At 41.8% G+C, this 21,680-nt stretch overlaps 1 long non-coding RNA gene across 1 annotated transcript; it reads right to left on the minus strand.

The window, feature by feature from the left end:
* Positions 1-777: 777 nt before the first annotated feature.
* On the minus strand, positions 778-3,836 carry LOC118228353. The gene is made up of 2 exons (XR_004765465.1): positions 3,407-3,836; positions 778-1,355 (listed from the first exon to the last, which is right to left on the minus strand). It is a non-coding gene; the product is annotated as an uncharacterized LOC118228353 (long non-coding RNA).
* Positions 3,837-21,680: the final 17,844 nt, after the last annotated feature.

The raw sequence follows: 21,680 nt of genomic DNA on the forward strand, positions 1-21,680 counted from the left end.
CATTCCTCTGCACTGTAGGCTAAAGCCAATTAATGTATTACCGCTGCCCGTATAGGACTTTTTGCCGTACTGAATAGCAGAAATTGTGCTTATTAGCCTTAAAGATTGTTTTCATTTTTATTCAGTACGAGACAACTCCTACTTATTCAGAATGAAAGTACATTTCAATAAACAACTAATGAAGCAATATCATGACAGCTGCTTTTGTTGACAAAAGATTTGTACTGAGTGCGCAGAGATGCAAATAGCCTTTTTCTTCCCTAATTCATTGTGTTGTGTAAAGCATGCCTTTTGTATATTTGTATATTTCACCTTCATGGTAATTTTTGTTTTCAAATAGTTCAAAAAATTCAAAATTATGCTGTTTTATAGTTAAACACCCCTGCCTACCGTACACACATTAATAATAGATGCGGATGGAATTTTAATCATTTGTCTGTCATTGAAAATCCTTATAGACATATTTACGGCAGTTGGACAAAATAATGGAAACACCTAACAACATATGAATATCAAGTAAGTAATAAGAAGTAGGGTCGACCTTCACCTTCAGAACAGTTTCAATCCTTATACATGTTTATACAATTTTTTAACTGCTCGTTGGGGGATGAGAGAGGTAGAAATCTACTTTGCATTTTGTGCTCTAGCAAAGTTTCCATAAAGGAGGTCATATTATCCTATAAGGTTTGAACATGAAATAATATTCCCCTTTGTAAAAATGTTAATGTAACATGTAGCTGGTAATCATGATACAATAAAAAAATCCTGGAGTCATGATATTATTATGCATAGTCTCGAGAATAAATGATAATTTATTGTAATTAATTCATTAACATTTGTGATAGCATAAACAAAGACAAAATTTCAAATTCATGCCTAGATAATATGGGCCCTATGATCCAAAACTGACTAGGCTTCATTTGCACTTTTTGTGGGTCCCCATGATCACTGAGCTCTGGAGGGTAATTTTGTTTGTGAAAATTATATTTTGATACCAACATGTAAATGACAATGACCATGTACACAAGTAAAGAGTTTTGCAAAATGTTCTCATTCACTCCCAGGTCATTGTAATCCCTTACAATGCATAAAATGTTGAACCATTTTAACAATATTATCCTTATTTTCATCAGATTTTTCAAACACCACGCAACGATATTTGGTATGTGTCCACATCAACCTTCTTGTGTTGCCACAAATGTTATCGCTTTGTTTTCATTTCGGTCCGGAACATAGTTCTGGAATATGTCTGGCATAACCAATCAAGGAAGTGGTAGTCCGTGAAATATGTCAAGGAATCAAGGAAGTCACGTGATCTCACTTGACCAAATGATAATCTGCGTGATTGTTTACTGCTGATAGTGGGGAAAAGAACACAGAGAAGATTAATGTCAATGTAAGTTTGATGCCAGGAAACTTCCATTAATGAATGCTGTTTCTGGTTTCAGAATTCTAGGTGGAAACTTGCTTTTCAGTAAGACTGTTTGACTGCATGTTATTAGTTGCTTGGGTTTTTTTCTTTTTATTGAAAGTGTAGTGTTTTTAATCAATGCGTCAGGGACCATGCCTGGTTGCTACGAGCTTTGGAATAAAAATCGGTATACAGTATACCGCTCAGCTGTTCAGCACATAATTTTTCATTTTCCGAAACTAAATACCATCAGGACCACATGATTTATTTGGCCCAGTTGATTTAAGAGCCAACCCAAGCATTCCGACAATAATTTTGATAGCATTTTCCAGAGCTAATGACTTTTAAAGCTTGCTGCCTAGGAGGAAGTCATGCTTTTCAAAAATGTTTCATTTATTAAGTAGAGATGCATCTCACACTCCATTTATGCTGATAAACCTCCCTCAAACTTGAGAACTGTTAACAGAAGACCTGCTTTTCATGACCTGCTGATAGAGCCAATGGAGTTACAAGTGAACTCTGTTGGCTCTAACATGTTTAGGACAAAGACATTTTTTTCTTGATTTGGCTCTGTACTCCACAATTTTAGATTTGCAATCAAACAATTCACATGTGGTTCACAAAGTGCACATTTTCAGCTTTTATTAATTTAGTGTATTTTCATAGACTTTAGTTTCACCATGTAGAAATTACACCACCTTTTATACATACCCCCCCTATTTTACTGCACCATAATGTTTGGGACATATTAATATTAATGTAAATGAAAGTAGTCATGTTTAGTACTTTGATACATATCCTTTGCATGCAATGTCTACTTGAAGTCTGTGACCCATAGAGATCACCAGGCACTGTGTAAAACTCTGGCAGTGCTCTGCCATGTCTGTAGTGCAGGCATTTTCAGCTCCTGCATGTTATGTGCTTTAGCAGTATGTTTGGAGCATTGTCTTGCTGTAAGATGAAGCACCATCCAATGATTCTGGAGGAATTTGGTTGACCATCAGTAGATAAGATGTTGCCCTCAGTAGTTATATCATCAATGAAGACAAGTGAGTCAGTACCTGTGGCAGCCATACATGCCCAAACCATAACATCACCATCAAAACCCCCACCACAATGTTTCACAGATGACGGGGATGCTTTGGATCTTGGCCAGTTCCTTTTTGCCTCTACAGTTTGCACTTCCCACCACTGTGATGCAAGTGAATCTTGGTCTCATGTGTCCACAAGACATTTTTGCAGGCTCTTTCTAAGCAAAACTGTAACCTGGCCCTCCTGATTTGACAGCTAACTAGTGCATCTTGCAGTATAGCCTCGGTAGTCACTGACACATCCACACATACCTCCTGAAGAGTGTTTCTGATCTGTCTGAGAGATGTTTTGGGGTTTTTCTTCATTATGGTGAGAATGCTTCAGTCATCGACTATAGAGACAGGCCCTTTGCTATTAAAAAGCTCACCAGCGCTGGCTTTCTTCATAATGATGATTCAAACAGTTTATTTTGGTTTGGCCTATACCTCTGACTGTTTTTCTTATTTCTCAGTCTCATAATGGCTTCCCTGACTTTCATTGGCACAACGTTGGTGCTCATATTGACAAACACCAATAACGGGTTCTAAAGGCAATAAAAAGATTAGTTACTGAAAGCTGTCTTACACTTGCACTAAGGAAGCAATTCAACACACCTGATAAGAAGCACCTGTGAAGCCATTTGGCCCAAACATTATGGTGTCCTGAAATAGGAAAATATGTATAAAAGCACTGTCATTTCTACCCGGTGAAACCAAAATGAATAAAAAATACCCTTGAATAAAGAAGTGAGAATATGTACTTAAACACCACATGAATTTTGTGATTCCAAATCTAAAATTGTGGCGTACACTGCAAAAAAAATTAATTAATTAATTAATTTAAAAAAATAAAAAATAAAATAAAATAAAATAATAATAATAATAATAATAATAATGTCTTTGTCCGAGAAATTGTGGAACTCACTGTATTTTTTCCTTTCTGACAATATGCTTAACTTCCCTGTTTTGCTTCTTTTCTTCTCCTATTCAGGATATGCTTCAGATCTTTGAATGCCAATTTTGTTGTTTGGGATGATGGTGAGTCATCTGGAGAGGAAAGTACAATAGGAAGAAAATGAGACTTGATTAAATTAAATGTATTTGCTCATTTAAGCAACTGGATGATTGGGTAAGCAGTACTCAGATAATAAAGTCTAACACCCTCCCTGAAATGTGTTAGCATGGGAGTAGACTTTCGCGATTCTCTTCGTTGTCACAAAACTATTTACCCACTGGTTTGCAGGCACAGATGTGGGGGAGATATGGAGCTATATTTTTGGTCAGAAGTGTCAAGGGGGTGATTTGAGGTGTTTGATGTTCCAGACGTAGGGGCATGCCACAGGTCCAGAACTTAAATGTTGATGGCTTGTTTTTTTAAATGCTTTTTAAAGACTGTCCAGTAGGGGTTGCTAGTGAGCAATGGGACAAGGTCACGCCAGTCAGCCAAAATTGTCACTCCTTGGCAGAGGTGGAAATCCAGAGGTCAGTAAAAAGTCCTATCATGCATTTCTTCAACCCATGAACTCTGCCAACTGATTCACTAATTAGTTCAAATTTCTGGCTGAATAAATGTGCTAATTAGCAAATCAGGGTGATTGGATGAAATACTGGGGAGGACTTTTAATTTCTAAACCTGGGTTTTCCCCCTCTGCTCCCTGGGCAATGCTATGGCCAGTTATGGGTCCCCACTAGGCTTGCCAGGCACCACTGGCACTTGCACTGGCACAGTCTGGATTTAATACCAGACAGTGGGGCCCATCCACACACTCAAACAGTGCCTCAATAGGATGAACTGTTCCACAGCCCCCATCATTCATATCTGATAAAAATCAATGTTGCAGTGATTCAATTCTCCAGAGTTAAAAAAACACAAATGAGGCAGACAGGAGTTCAATACTGTTACATAAATTTTGGTTAGCTTATAAGTATGAATAGCACTTTCGCTAACCTTCCACCTCCAATAACCCTGCCCACACCCCTTCCTGAACCTTTGTGTGCCTTTGTGTGATAAAGTGCCCTAGCATATATCAATACAGTTTCAGTCATTCTCAGTTTGCTCCAGTCTCAGCAAATTGTGCGTCCATTCTGCTCATGCCTGTTAGCTGACATTTGCTTGAAGCTAGTCCAACTTTCTGTCCAAAGTGAGCAGACTGCCAAAATGACGGGGAGGAGTTTGGTTTGGTTGCTTGTCCATTTCATTTTCTGTTCCTGACCACTTCTATTTATGTTTTTTTCTCTCTTTCACTGGCTCTGTTGCAAAAATGTTCAAAGGTGCTTGCAGGAAAGCCTCATAGCTATGCAGTGCACTGGTAGGCAGTGCTCTCTTTGTTCTGTGGAGAGTGCCATAGCCTGTTGAGGGTACAATAAACAAGCCCCTTTTCTGGACAGAACCTCCTGTAGCACAATTTACCCATCTGTTCCCCGAAGCTCTGGGTTATACTTCGCCGAATTTAACATCTTATTCTAAAGACCTCAACTCCTGCTGCACAGCGTCCCTGTCCCTGCCCTGGATTTACACTTGGTCAAGGTTTAATGGAAAACATTACAGACTTCACCTTCTGTGGCACAGTGTCCCTATCACTGCTCTGGGATAATGTATTACACATGGCAAAGGGGGGGGGGGGGGAGGAGAGCCCTGACTAGCATCAGTTTGACTGGGGTTGTTGTTGCTGATGGTTACTAACCAGAGTCTGAATGGAGATGAGAGGACGATCAGTGCAGAGCGCGTATCGGGGCGTACAGTGACGCCGCCCGTTCAGACTGCATGTTCAGAGGATGGGGAGATCAAGCAAGGTGGAGAGATCAAAAGCTTTTTTTCGCCCCTTCAGTTCCATTGGAACAGGGGGGGTCATGGAATTTACTGTTTCAATTTCAGAACCAGAGAGAGCTTTAGCAGAGAGAGAATATTGAGTATCTCGGCGGGAATATTTTTTCTGAGGGCGGCGGTGCTCCAGGCTCGGTCCGCGGTTAGCCGAGAGCACGCCGCGGTTACTTCCACTGGAATATTCATGGCTGCGCTGTAGCATCTGTTGCTGAAGTGATCTGGGAGACAAAACGATATCACTGCAAACCCACACCATTCGATGGCAAGGAGGGAAACGTCTGGAGCACGGCTTACACAATTAATCTGCTGAGTTAAATAATTAAGCTTGTAGCCGTTGTAGCAGCAACAGCTTGTTAACACTTATTTTTTTTTGATTAGGAATATAAAGGAGATGGGTGTTATCTGGGCTTGGTTGCCACTGCCTTGTTGTCCTTAGCAACTGAGCACCGAGGAGCAATGGACACTTGAATTCACCGCTAATGAATGACATCAATACACTGCCAAGGTGTCTAATTTGAGCCTGTGGAATCCACTCAGCCCCACAGACAAGGAAGGCCAGACTCATTCACAGACAACCCGCCAAGCTGTGGGCAACAGACTGGTTTCAGACATACAGTTTGGGACTTGGAAATTCCTCTCTGTCTTGCAGGTCAAACTCTGCCCAGGGATCTCACAGATACAATCCCTTGCACCTCCCCTGCTGATGACACTGCCACTACACAGCCACTCACTATCCTGGAACTAAATGCACTGCATCATTAATATAATTCAGAAGCACCAGTCCCCCCCCCCCCACCCCCCCCCCCCCCCTTACACAATATAAATAAATATATACAATTCTGAATGTATGGAGGCACTCATGATGTACTCAAAATGCATTTACAACATATAGCAATACATTTGCAATTTTTTTAAATTAATGCATTGCCAATTATAATCTGATATATTTTTGTATATTATTCAATGTGTTGTGTATGTTGTTAAATATTTAAAATATCAGCAAAACCTTCCATTTTCACAAAATCTTGATAATCAAGAATGCCAGTAGCTTTAATATCCTTTTATTGGAAAATGTACCAGAGCGTTATGTCGCACAAAGCCTGAAAGTTACACTATCCCACAAAAACAGTGTTAAATCATGATATTAGCTGTAATTCTTCTTACTTTACAAGGAATCATATGTTTAACTTTGCCACCGAGAAGCCACTGAAGCAAAGGGGAGCTGTGTGGAGTTTGAGATGACATAACTGTACGTGCTGTGCGTGAAATCAGTTTTAATGCCCTCCCCTTCTCTAGCCAGCCAGCTTTCAGATCCACAGATGTCTCTGTCTGTAGTGTAGTTTGTGGCCAGTCTTTAACAGTTGGAGATGGAGCTACCACCCGCATCTCTTAATCACAATTGCAACCGATGGAGGCTTCTCTACAAAGTAGTTCAATACTGTGTGTGTGTGTGTGTATGTGTGTGTGGGTGTACGTGCTGATGGGGATGTTTGCATAATTGTTTGTGTGTTGGGAGGGTGTTTGTATAATGTGTGTGTGGAGGGATTATTTGTGTAATGTGGAATATGTGCTTGTGTGTGTGTTGAGGGGCTTTGCTTAGTGTGCCGGTGTGTGTGTGCATATGTGCAATGTGGGTACAATGTGTGTGATTTTGCGATGCGTTTGCACGTTTGTTTGTTTGTTTGTGGGTGCACGTGCGGTGTGTGCACGCGCCTACCTTTCCGTGTACATGTGCCGTTCAGCCTGACTGTGAGGCCTTCGTCTGAAGTTTCTGCTCCAGCATCATTACGAAGTCCAGTCACATAAATCCGCCGGTCAGATCTGGAGGTGCGATTCCTCTCGGTTTTCTGGTTTCAGGTGCGCCGTATCAGTCGAGCCGGGCTTGCAGGGGGATTTCAAAGCCTTTTCAGACGGTGGCACAGGTCCCGCTGCTGCACAGACAGCAGGAACTTCCAGCCCCTGCCAGCTCATTTCCAGCTGAGGCATGCAAAGGCTCTCAACAGGTGCGATTGCTCCTCTAATAAAAGTTGTTCTCGTTAAAGCCGAAGCGTAGCGAAAAACCTGCCTCTTTGATTTATGGCACCTTAATCATGAATAAATAAATAAAGCATGAAATATGGATCAGTCAGCTGTATAATATTTCTGACTCCCTTAGAAGACGCTGTATTTGGCTGTGCTCACTGACCCCGCGTCATTATCAACAGTTTGTGATATCAATCTATAAAAACTCATTTATCCGGCATGATTGCACAGCTACAGGGCTGTGACACACCCAGAAAAGCTATTTTATCTGAGCTCATTGTCCCATTTATTATTATTTATATGTTCTCTGGATATCATATTCCTAACTTCAGGAAAAGTGCACACAAGGCCGTTGTTTTTTCCCCTACACTGTTCTAAAAGGTAGGCAATATTTGAGCTGCCTTTTTTTTTTCCTGGCTGTGTCTAAAAATAATTTTCACTTCTGAATAGGAGAAAGGTACAGAGGTACTGAAAATTTGTACAGAGTCTTTCCACCTGGTTTGGATGTCATTGCCAGATTTAAATGTAAAAGAAAAACAAACAAACAAACAAAAACAATAGCACTAGTATTGTAAGCACATAATAGAAGGGAAAACAGATGCAGAAGCAGTGAATTCCTGAAACAAAAAGCTAAAGATAAACAGAAATAAACAGTAAATTTGTCCTGTGGGGAGGAGGCACCAAGGAGAGAGGTAGTCAGTTGCAAACAAGGGTGAAGGGTAAATGTATCTGTCGCACCATGTGCATGCAGGAAGTCCTGGAGGCCTGGAGGTTTTTGTGGTTTCCTTTCGGTCAGCAGCCAGTTTTGGGTGTCATGAACAAGTGTGGGGACCCTCGAGCCAATCAGAATTTGAAGTGCTGAAACACACCGAAAATAAGAAGACACGGTATTGGCTGTCCAGGGTTTGTGTTCGAGATCCCTGCATATTCACCCTGTGCTGTACATTTTACAGTAAAATTCCCACCTTAACGCAGTGCTGAGAGAAATCTGTTCATTTATTCCTCTTTAGGTTTTACCTTCTCAGCCTTTTTTACTCAATGGCCCATAAGGTCTCTCTGTGCCTAGGCACATTATTACCATAGCCACTGGAGCTGTGGCAGTCTATATTAAATCTTGGCAATACAAAAAGATAGAGACACAGGTTTTTATCGTTTATGGCATTAAAAGCCATTGTCTCATTAATTGAGAGTCATTACATCGCTGTAAATGGCAAGTATTTCTCCATCTTAGTACCTTAATGAATTGGCTTTTTTTTTGCAGCTAAAGGCTTCAAAGCTGCTGTTAACAGAATGCAATTGTCATCCTTAATGGACCGTTATTCCGCAATCTAAATCATTTGGGTAAGTCTTTTTCCCCTCTTGCTTTTTTACTCAGTCTGGAGAAAAAGAGATGCAATCTCAGCAGCATCCTGTAGGAAGCACTGCAGAGTTCCTGTTTCTCTGCTCACCTGGGCAGAACCAGGAGGGACTGGCTCATTGGGATGCTTAACATCTCAGGTAGAATGATGGGCCTTTTGTGACATCATCCCTCTGATGATGTCACTGGCATGAGTCTGTTATAATGGTACTGTTCTCTGTTTGTTTCTCACTGTTCTGAGGTCTTTGATGATGCCATTGTTTCTAGGTTTTTAATGACATCACAGTGCTCTCTGGCTTCTACTGATATACCTTTCTAGTGCCACTGTTCTCTAGTTGATGGCACCATTGGCAGTCTGCTTGTTGTGCTTTTGACATAGCGCCCAACACGGTCTATCACAAAATGCAGCTTTGCTATGGAACAGGGAACAGACTTGGGTGCATGACAGAAGAATGGCTTTCCTGGATGGTGGAGGCAGAGCTTCAGTCAATGAGAGTGTGGGGTGTGTCACATGCTCCGCTCATAATTCTGAACCAATAATGCTCAACTGACAATGACCAACCGCCCCCCGCCCTGTTTTTTTTTTTTTCACTCAGTGGCTGCTCTTCACTGGTACATGTGTTCTGGTTTAGATTTATGCACTGACTATTGCAGTCAGTTGCGACAGTTATGACTTGGCTTCCTGTCTTTTGTGAGCCCCGTTGGATAAGAGGCATTTCTAAATGCTTAAAAGTGGTTAATGTGGGCTGCTGGACTTTAATTGTTGCCCACCCTGTAGCCCATTTATAACAGTGCTAACTGTGCCCACACATAACGCAGACCCCTGCTGAAAGCTCCTGAGAATAGCCCCTTTGAGTATTGGTTAACGCGGAAGCACACACACTCGGCTTTTTGCCAAGAGAGCCTCTGACTGTGTAAAATGGGTGCAATCAGTAGTGAAGTAATGAGTGGAAATTGTGGCCACAGGCATGGAACTCTTTGTAAAGACAACGCTCGCCCGCTACGGGTCACAGGTCTTGCTTTTGTAACCAGGATGTGGAAGGTGTCAGGGTTCTCGGAATGTTTGTTAGGCACTGAGAATACTTGTAAGGATTCTGGAGGGCTGTCAGGATTTTGGAATATTTGCCATGGTTCTGAGAGCTTAATCACCACTCATAGTAGTTGTAGTGTGTTGAACATTTAACAGATCCCCCAGCACCCCCTTGCAAGCTAGATACTGTCAACTGGTAAGTGCAAAGCATTCATTTAAATGCTGCTTTATTGGCAGGACAACTTGAGCAATATTGCCAAAGCTTAATGCAGAATGTATATGAGGAGATTTTAAATGTCTTGACTATGTCACCCTCTCTCTCTCTCATGCTCTCCCTGTGTCTCTCTCCCGCTCCTCTGTATATTTTTCTCTCGCAGCTCTCCCTCAGTCAGCTCGCCTGACAGACGGTTTTCGCCTCAGAGAGGTTGTTAAAGTTGTTAAACCTGAGGAGCACAGAGCCTGACAGAGTGTAGGCAGAGCGCAGTCTGCTAGCATGCCACGTTGTTTGCCAGGAATCTATTTTAGCATCAGGAATGCTAACAGAATGCACGACTCAGCAGGGGTACTGTCCTCCAACTCGCACAGTGTGCCAGCCTGGCAGTTTGTCATGCCCTTGATGCATGGGTGTGGGTTTCCATGGAAACGACACGAGGGTGCAGGGTTCGGATGCGGGCAGTGGAAGGGACAGGTGTGATCTTTGCCTTGTCCAAGGATGATCTGATTATCTTTGCACTTACATGCACATCTTGTATGTTTTGTTTCTTGAATCTTGATACTCTGAATATCTATCCTGTTTATTCCAGTACACAGTCATATGTACACATGATAGGTCTTCATCATTTCTTGTTTCCCATTTAACCACAATCTAACTGTAACTGCTTTCAGATAAGACTATGAGCAAGGAACTAGTGAATCAAAGACTCATGCTCAATCAAACTGAATAAGGAGATCATTGTGAAGTAAAGCCTGCTTCCTCTCTCTCTCCCTCTCTCTCTCTTTCTATCTATCTCACTCTATTTCTATTTCTATTTCAATTTGCAGGTTATTAATAATAATAATAATAATAATAATAATAATAATAATAATAATATTAACAACAACAACTATAATAATAATAATAGTAATAATAAAAATATTCACATAGTGTAAAACAAAACAAAAATAAACATTAATTAGGGTGTTAAGAACATAACAAAAATGATATTACATTTATTCTAATATAAGCAAATATGTATAGTATAGGTTTAAAAAAATTATGTTATCTTTTTTGTAAACAGGTCAACAAAATAACAAATAAATATCTCCCTTATCCTGTGGCTACATATTTGGCTGCTTGTGGGGCTGTAGATCCTTTTAATATTATTGATAATTTTTCATTGTCATTCATATTTGGATGTTGGGGAAAACAATGTTTATAGTTTTTAAGATTTCCTACATTTTTGGATTGTAATATGTACAATATAAAAGAAAATTAACCTCTGTCTCTACCTGTTTGCTTGTGCGCTGATTGCACATCCTGTACTCCCTGGCTAGCTTGGTATGTCCTTTTCAATGGCCAGACTGTGGTCACTGACTTGGTATTTGGTCAGGATCTCTCTCTGTTTCAAATTCTTAATGGTGACTAGATATTCTGCCAATTTATATTTTCTGTTTAGGACCCAGTTGTATTTCAATTTGTTCAGATATTTAATAGTTGTAACCCAATGGTCCAAATAAGAGTTCTTCAGGTGTTTGATAATTTAGTTCATTGTAATTGATGATGTACTTGAGGTGTTGACCTGAAGCTGACTCTCTCTCTCTCTCTCTCTCTCTCTCTCTCTCTCTCTCTCTCTCTCTCTCTCTCTCTCTCTCTCTCTCTCTCTCTCTCTCTCTCTCTCTCTCTCTCTCTCGCTCTCTTTCTCTCTTTGAAAAGTAGATGTTTTTCTCTCTGCTTTGCCTTGATGCACATGCTGATGCCATAATTGCTCCTCCACATCTATGTCACAATTAGGGATGCCAGTTTATCTCAGGCAGTTTTTCCACCTGCAATTCAGTCATCCCTCAGTAAGAAGGCTATAGAGCCTTTATGTCCCTCCCCAATGATCTACATCAATTGCCACTAATCAAGTACAGATTATGATTGGCAGAATTTCCCCTTGCTGTAACAAGGTGCATTCAGTGCACAGAAGAGAAAAAATATTTATTATCAACTATTTTGAAAGTAAAGGACTTGTCCAATCCTGTAATCCAGCGGCAGTATTGTGTAGTTTTACAGCCTGCACCGTCTTCTACAGTAGTCCTTAGAAGCATCATGTAGCATAACTTCCCGCTAGAACAATACTTCTTGGCTACTCCCACAAATTTGTCAACTTAGGGGAAATTGCAAGATCAAACGTAGCTTTCAAGTGTCGCAATGTGAGCATCACGTGTCAAATTAACTGAATTTGGCATCAAGTCTTTGAGGTTCTCATTGTACACTTTCAACATGTAACGTTGCATTATCTGCGACAAATGCAATTACATCGCTGAAACCAAGCTTCAGAGTTAAATAGCTGATCCTATCGGATCCTATCTGTCCTTTTAAATCAGATGTAACTGATTTGCCCTGCAGAAGAAATAAAAGCCGCAGAACATAACTGTGTCTGCCATCTGATGACTCCTCTGTGACCATCTTTGTTTATGGGCGGCAGTTGCCTGCAGCACGTACTTCTGCCAAAGCTGTTATCAGGAAATATCCTCATCGTTTCTTACACGCCTATTTGAAAAATGTGTGTAATTTAGGATTGCCATTTCATTCAAGAGGAATATTTGCACTCAGAAATGCTTACGTCAAGTCTCAGATAGCATCTGTCCTCTGCTTAGTTCTGTTTTTTTTTTCACTGACATAGCGTTCAACCTCGTTGTTTACTTCAGACCATAATTTGTGCTTTTGTCTCAGTAAATGCCGGTCTGTTGTTGTTTTTTGTGAATGTATGGATTTGTTGCAAAACTGCAGAGGTGGAAATGACAAGTTCAGAAAGTAAAAGTCCTCCCCAGTATTTTGTTTCAATCACTGAGATTGGCTAATTAGCCCAATTCTTCAACCAAGATTTGTGAAATCAGCTGGCTGATCACTTTCTGATTCCTGGACTTTCCATTTCTGTAAACATTATAAACTGACTCCATCAGTGTGCAGTGTACCAGCGGGGACTGTTGCACCACATCACATTTCTTCCTCTCACCTAGTGGAGCCTACTTTCATTAATTGCTTTTATGATGCTCACGGTTGATCACTACTTGTATAAGTACTCAGATGTTTGCAGCAAGTCAATGTCTACAGTGACCCCACAGGAATAGATAGACTGTTGTGCGTGGTTATAATGCCCTACTCAACACCGCAATGGCTCTTTCTGATTTAGAACATGCAGCGAGAAAAAAGACATGTGTGGCATTTGGCACGACAACTTGGAGATGGAGAATTGCAGGGTAACACACAGAGACACACACACATTACTCCAGCATCATGCCCATTGCAGAGATCAGACGGGATCCCTTCCAGAGAGTTAGGAGCCACTTCATAGCCTTTTCAACAAATACGAAGAACAGACACACTGATATGAGACAGCATTAAGGCTCAGACATGCTCTGAATACTGCAAGGGACTGGGTGTTCTTTGTGTGAATGTAACACAGGGTTTTCCAGTATTTTAAAACAACTTTGAAAAGTTATGCAACCAGAAAAAAGCTGAAAAAATACAGCTCAAAGCTGTCTTTCATAGCAATTTGTGATTGAATCAGGAATGACCCTTTTACATGGTCAAGGTGAAGAAAATGTACTTTATCTTTTCATTTAAAGCTGATTCATATTTATAGTGTTTTTTCATGTTTGGGGAAAGAGCAGACAGCTGAAAGTCATTCGGTTTGGAATTTTTCTGCTCAAATTGCTCCTAATTCCAATGTGCTGGTGGTGAATGATTTAATAAATAGTGAACAGATTTGACAAGGCGATTTATCAAGCAGATGTTTTTATTTCTTTTTTTCTGGTTTCTTTGTTTTCAAAGCCTGTCAGTCTCCCAACAGGGTGCTGTCTTGTCCCAGCAACACTCGCTCCATGTCTGGGCTGAGGGAAACAGAGACATATGTCCAGCCACTGACCACAAAATGTGACCCAGGGTGCTTGTAGTGCACTCCAAATATGAAAACCTGTCAACAAGCATGTATGGTATGGTATGGACTTCATTTATATAGCGCTTTTATCCAAAGCGATTTACAATTGATGCCTCTCATTAACCAGAGCATTTAGGGGTTAGGTGTCTTGCTCAAGGACACTTCGACACACCCAGGGCGGGGCTCGAACCGCCAACCCTCCGACTGCCAGACAACCGCTCTTACCTCCTGAGCTATGTCGCCCCCTATGTCCAGCTGGTGAGTGAGATAGTGAGCATGATTAGTCACTTTGTCTGTGTTTGTTTTTTCTTTTTTTATTTTGGAGAGAAGTAGAGCTGCCCTTATTGACCTGCCTATATTCTGATGAGCACCAGTGTAACAAAATAGAAAAATGGGGTTGAAACTCCCCAGGTTTGTGGGTTTGATGGCCAGGTGGGGACACTGCTGGCATACCCTTGAAGAAGGTGTTTGATCTGAATTGCGTCTGTAAATATCTGGCTAAATAAGTGGACTTTATGCAAATATACAGTATGTAAGCCTCTCCAGATAAGAGGATGTAAATATAAGGAATACCAGATTGCGAAATCAGGGAGAGCGCAGGTAGAGCAGACAGGGCTGTTCTCCCTCTCTGAGCTCCTGTCACATATTGCTGCTACCTCCATGAGCAGGGATCTCAAACTCCAATCTTGGAGGGCACCAGTGTGGGCTGGTATCTGTGTGTGTTTCAGGGGTCATGTGCTTATTTTTAAGTCATTGATGAGCTAAAGCAGGACTGGACACGGAGAGCTGTTCCTGTTTTTTTTAATTTCACGCCAAATTCTGTGCATCACAGTTAAACCAACACAATAGTTTATGTTCTAAAGCTAAAGCTGTTCTTTAGCCGCATTTATTGACAAAACTTGTGAATGACAGCTCATGCTGAGCCCCAGTATGAGGTGCTTTGCTCTTGTCTAATCAATGACTGAGCTGGCATTGGTGTGTACAGCTAATTAGGTAAATGAGCCAGCGGTAATTGGTGGAAACAAAAGACCCGCATACACATTGGCCCCCTTCAGGAACGAAATTAGCCACCCTTGTGCTAAAGAGTCCACAGACCTGGTTTTCAAGGCCTAAACAGGCAGCTGATTGAAATAGCCCACAAAATAAATAAATAGATAAATAAATAAAGAATTAAAAAAACTGCAGACACCGCAACGCTTCCATGACTGGAATTTGAGATCCCGGGAGGCTTGCAGGACCTTGCGCAGCAACAGCCCAACACGCCGCGCATCAGGGATCTCAAACTTCCAATCCCAGAATCCCACTGCGCCCGCTGTCTTTTGTGGTTTCCCTTTCAGTCAGCAGCGGGCTTAGGCCTTGAGAACCAGACGCTCGGACTTTCAGCCCAAGCCCAGGCAATTTCATTCCTGAATGGCCATTGTGTATTCAGGTTTTTGTTTCCACCAATTACCCCTGTCTCATTTGCTTAATTAGCTGTACAGACCAATGCCAGTTCATGCATATATTAGTGAATAAATATAACGCTTAAGTACTGAGACACATTGAAATCTGCAACCACTGTGACACCATGGCTCTATAGGACTGGAGTTTGAGATCTGCGCTGTACAGGCCTGCCCTGTTGAATCTGATTCTTAATCAACATCAGGTGCTGCTGATTGCCTACATGGGGCTTGTGTCATAAAGGCATAGCCAAAGGTCATCGACGGACTCTGTATGACTACAGCTCATGCATGGGTTTTTTATTGGTTTGCTCTAATCCCTTTTTAGACCACAAATTCTGTAAAACATTTTAAACTTTAAACATAAATGCAGTCCATAAACTGTGGGTGAATTTCGTTGCCTGTTTGAGAATTTGTTTCTCACATCTTGACTACATCATGTATTCACATACATTTAGTGCTACTCTGTACGTCGGGAATTTGTGTTTTTTTTTCCCTCAGAATTTGCCGTGGGTGTGTCTTATCCAGTTATCTGGCAGGCGATGCCTTGAACTCAACCCAAGCAGAAACAGACAAAGCGCGCCACCAGAACGGGTGTGCAATCAAGTCGAAATCACACGGAATCAGCTGTTTATTTGTGCTCTGTGCCTTTAAAACAAGTCACATTACTGATACTGTATGTAGGAGCCTTGCCTTTTCGCTCCTCCTGCTATCAGCCAATCAGCTGGACAGCGGCGAGTCTGTTGCTGTGGAAGAGCAGCTGTGTTGGTCTTATCTAGCCATCTGCGGTTTAACAACTCAACTCCAACTCAATGGAAGCATTGCGTGGTGTTCGCTGTATTCTCTTTTCCGGTCATGTATGTAAGAACAGAGATGTTAAACCTGTCTTTGTATGATCAATAATAAATCAGCACTTGGTACCCACACATTTGTGCAGGATCTCTCTTCATGCTTTCTAACTCTGTGCAAAGAAGTTCCTGTCATCCTCCACACCTGCACCAGCAGCAGCCCGCAGACTCGGTATTATCTGCCCAGATCTATGAGAACCTTTGCTGCGAAAAGTCAAGCAGCCTCCAACGAGCACAGAGACGTGGCTGGGGGGGACATAGCGAACACAACTCGCCGCTTGAAAGTGTCGACCTGATTTTAATCTTTAACTGCAAACATTCCTCTCGCGACGCTCCAAATGGTTTTGGGCAATCGAGCGCCGCGAGCCACTTATACTGTCAACAAATTAAATCAGTGGAAACAGGGCATCTTGAGCCAATGACAACTGTGATGAGTTCATGAATGCATATGTTCACATGTGTACGTGCGTGCTTATACGTATGTGTCTGAGTGGGGCTATGCATTTCCACACATATACAGTGTCTATGTCAATATATAACAGGTAGCGGAAGGCTTCTAGATAATCAACAGCTCATTACCAGAATCCAACTAAACTATTTTCATATCTGCTGTTAGAATGTTATGTAATTTAAACCCATGCCATCTGTTTCTGGTATTCTGTTAATGTTCAAATTTCCTTTTCTTTTTATTTATTCTTTTCTCAAAGTTGAAATAAAGTTTTGCAATACGAATACAATCAGTAAAATGTCTTTAATTGTTCTTTTATTTTCATGAAATGTGAATGTACACATGTATTTATGTTTGTGTCAGAAAGCGAGAGTGTGTGTGACTCCATGTATACATGTGTGGCAGGGCTTGACCTTTTTGGCTCACTAGCCACTGAGGTTAGTGATTTTACAAAGTCACCAGCCACTCAGCACTTTCACCGACTTGTTATCAGTACACTTCCAGCTTGACTGAGCAGGCAAGATGCGAGAAAGCAGACTAGATGGTTATGGAATACCAAATGTTACAAAAATTTAATCAATAAGTTGGGCAATGAATAAAAGCGCCAGGAAATAATTAATTGATATATTTATTTCATTAGGTATTTATTTATTTAATTTTGTCACATTTTGTCTTCCATAGATGGGGCAATGGGATGTGCACACAGTGTGCACTCAGTGATCACGGAAGTTGCAGTATCATATAGTATCACGTCAAATTGATTTATTTCAGATGCCTTTTGTAAACTACAATGATTTTTTTCTTTTTTGCAGAAAAAGCAAGCAAAAGGTCACCCTTCACAGTGTCTCATGAGAGTGACGGAGTTACACGCCACTGCTAAATTTTACCTGCATTTGGTGGGTGGCGGGTGTTAATGTCAAGCCCTGCATGTGAGTATGTTCGTGTGTGGGCAACCACAGTCACATTCACACCTGAAGCAGGGTACACACACACACACACACACACACATCTATATGTGTATATCTATATCTATTATATATATATATATATATATATATATGACAGAAGGGAAAATAGATTAGCAGTAAATGATGTTTTCATAAGCGCCCATAATTCAGCCTGCATTTGCAGACATTGGAATAAACACCATAAATTCAGGGGACAGCTGAGGTTCCTGCCGCTAATAAAAAGTGAAATGGATTGTGGATATTTTTCCGTGCCTGGCGCGCCTGATGCAGTGATAGACAGCTGCTAGTTTGGATTGCCTGCGAGGGGGTGGGTGGGGAGGTGGTGGGGGGTTCGTGGCTGTGTGCGGTGTCTCAAGTTTTATTTCACTCGTAGATTCTGCCTCGGCGCCCTCTGTGACTCACCTTTCCCTCAGTCAATCAGAGCTGACATCGCAGGGCACTGGCAGGGCTGCAGTCTCTCCCACCCCATGGGAAGAGACTGCAGCCCCTATACTCATACCTCATGACAGGTGACACCGTCCTCGTGTGGCGGAGTCTGTGCCTGGGAAAGAGTGTTCATGTATGAATGGGTCCATATGGGTTCCCATATTTGTGTGGGTACCTGTGGATGGGTGTGTCTGTCAGTATGTTTATTTTTGTGTGTATTTTCGTGTGTGCATGTGCATCTGTGTCTGTCTGTCTGTCTATCTGTCTGTCTGTCTGTCTGTCTGTCTGTCTCGTCTCTATTCAGACAGCATCTGTTTCTCTCCGTCATCGCCTGGACATTATTAGCTGAATCCGAGCGTGAGACATGCAACCACGGCGATGGTGAAAACGTGGCTTTCCGCAGATCGTCTTTGAACATCCATTTCAATCAGTGCCCGAAACACATTTGGTGTTAAGATAGGATAAGGTATTTAAGAACAGCAGATAGGTTTGCCTGTCTGGTCCAACACCTCGCCTATTTTTCCAATGCAAGAAGGAGAAGGGTGCAGATCAGCTGATCGCTCGCTGTGTCCCGGTAATGGCTTTAAGCACCAGGCATGCAGGGGAGTTCAAGGTGCAGATTCACTCCATAGCTCTATTTGTTAAGCACCGGGACAGGCCTTGCTCCCTTTCTCTCTCATTCCCTTTTATTTACCTGTCGCCGGGACGCCTGCCAGCCAGGTTGCTGAGGTGAAAGGGGAGGCGGTGGCTGAGATTTACAGTACGCTGCACGTGAGCCCCGCTGACTCAGTGCCCGGCTGGATATTTATTGCACGCAAACCGGATGACCGTGGTGGCTGTCCGCATGGGCTCCAAACGGGGAAACCATGTTAATTTCCCTCAGGGAATCAGTAACAAGTAAGGAATCCTCCTTCCTACTGCTGTGCCTCGGTGCATTTGCATGCACGTGTGTGCGCCTGTACTACGTGCACCTGTATGCGCACCGGGTTTTCTGCATGTGTGCATGTATGTGGGCGTGCACGTACTTGTGCATGTGTGTGTATACCATGCACATGTGCAAAGGCATTTATATGTACATTTGTCTATATATGCTTCCATAGATGTGTCAGTGTGCTAATTGTGTATGTATGTGTATCATTGTTTACTTTTCAGCTTCATTTTGTGGATGCATCTTTTGCGATTCTTCGTTTTTCTGGAGTGTGTGTGTGTGTGGTATACTGAGTGTCTGTGCATGTATGTGTGGCAGGTTTATATTTTTTCTCACCACTGATGCGGTAGGAGTGGTATCAGTAGGTGGGGATCTGCACTGACATAGTGGTCTCAGAATTTGAGGATGAACCTGTGAGAACACTGCTTATCTGGGCTGCGGTTACACTGTGTTATCTTGTTTGAACCGCAGCGATTGTAGAGAAGTTTGACACTGCCGGGTACACCCTCCTGTGACAGGACTGTCAAATACAGGAGCTGAGGAGTCACATTGGGATGTGGCCCATAGCAATGATGTTAAACCACAAACCCTGGACCTGTCTACTTAGACTGCCACCTCTTGCATTAAGGAACTGAATCACAACTGCTCAGCCGTTGACTGTGACTCCTGTCCATAGTGATCTTGACCAAAACACAAAAGCAGGGGAGTTGAGAAATGAAGCAAACCACAACTACTGGGTTACTGACTGTGGGCCCTCCTAACCCTGGTAGTTTAATAGTGACCATCACACACTGCAGGAGACACACAAATCACCCCAGGTGTTACTCCAGTGGTGCCCAATCTTATCCAAACAGGGCTGGTGTAGGTGCAGGTTTTTGTTTTTGCCCAGCACTATGACACCTGATTCAACTCTTTAACTATCATGGTCTTCAATCAAGATCTTGCTAAGTAGAATCCGGTGTCTTACTGCTGGACTGAATCTATAATCAGGCCCCACGCCGACCCTATATATTGTTAGTCCTGACCATAAACAGGCAGCATAAATGAACTTACCTGGCAGAACTTTTAACCTACAACTGGGCAACAGTGTACTGTAATTATTAAGGAACTATATTTGTAACTTAAATTGAAGGTCCAATTTCCAGATGAGGGATTGTCACCCTTGAACACAATCAATGTCCCCATGAACCCAATGTGTATCCTGTTGTTTTGGTAAATAACCGGCTTTATTGGTGGATTGTACTGCATGCAAATTTTAAAAAAAGAAAAAAAAGAAAACTGGTGTCTTATTCACCCCAGATCAGGGGTCTGCAACCCTGGTCTCCTGTTTTTTGTTGATACTCTGCACTTAATCAATTAAAGCAGTTGCTTATACAGTTAACTCACTTCACTTGGTTACTTGGGTCATAATTGGGCACTGATATTAAGGTCATAACAGAAATTATCAGAACGTATTGCTCTCCAGGACCAGGGTTCCAGATTCCTGACCTAGACAGAGGTATCTGCTAAATGCCCAATATAATGTAAATTAAATCTTTAACTCCAGGCTATGGAGTGAAGGTGGCCATAAAGGCAATAATAAACTATAAACAATTCACTCTGTGCTTATTAGCATATCAAACAGGTAGTTAACATTATTGCCATATTGTATATTGATAACAAAATACTCAGTATTTATTCAGCTCTAAAAGTGATTCCATGAGTCAAGGGATTAAATATACACTCAGAGTAAAATATTCTACATCACAACTTAGTTAAAACTGAATATACAACATATGTGAGGGCACGTCTCAGTCCTAGATGGGACGGTTTTTACACATCTCATTGCTTCTAAAAGCCACCACTTTGTCAAAGCGGCATTTTCTTCCGTTTATGTTAAATCCACAACAACTGGCACTGTCTGTGAAAGTACATTCTTTGTGAATCGCTCTCTGACTACGCTGAGCTCCGTGTCGCATATAATGAATCAAACTTGATTTGATTCCATATGTTAATCGCTATATTTAGGCAAATAAAACGCATGGTAAATGAATGAATTTAGAAAAGTAAAAGACGACAGTACCGCGAGTCTGACGAGACAGTTAACATACGCCTCCTGCCAGGAGTAACAAAGTAGCTATTCCGGCGCGTGAATCTGTGCCTCCTAGTGCGCGTGAGAAGTCATTAAGGACCGAGGGCAGAAGAGTATGTTCACTGGCTCAGAACCCGTCGCAGCGACGAAACCACTGGGTGTGAAAATTGTTTAAAGAAGTCGTTTAACGCGTCCCGGAAACACGACCAATGAGTGGCTGCCTTACACAACAAATTTTGAGCCACATTCGGTTGTTGTCCAGGCGGTAAAATGCAAAACCGGAGAAGTTAGTGCCCATCTGGGACGCAAAATACGGTAAGGACATCTCGCGCCTCATTTTGACGCGAATCACCAAACATAAACGTTTCAAACGCTGCTATTTCCCCCACTTTTATGTCCAGATAACTAACAATTCAGATATTAAATTTATGTGCCTCGTTCCTTTCACCCGCTGCCGTCTGTGAATTTGAAGACTTGTCTCTTATGACAGCGCTAAAAAGTAAATTCTGTGTAAGACTATAAGTGGATTTACACTGAAAGAGCACACGCTTCACACAATCCCGTGAAGTTCGAATGTACAGCCTATTTTGCAGCTAATACTGTAAAGTAAATGGGAATGTAATTGTTATAGGGCGATCTAATTTTTAGGTGGGAATAACTCTGGTTTATAGGTATCTGAAAAGTTATATCTCACATTTTGTTCTGGCTACCCAT

This window comes from Anguilla anguilla, chromosome 5, assembly GCF_013347855.1.
Source record: "Anguilla anguilla isolate fAngAng1 chromosome 5, fAngAng1.pri, whole genome shotgun sequence".
NCBI classification, from domain to species: domain Eukaryota; kingdom Metazoa; phylum Chordata; class Actinopteri; order Anguilliformes; family Anguillidae; genus Anguilla; species Anguilla anguilla.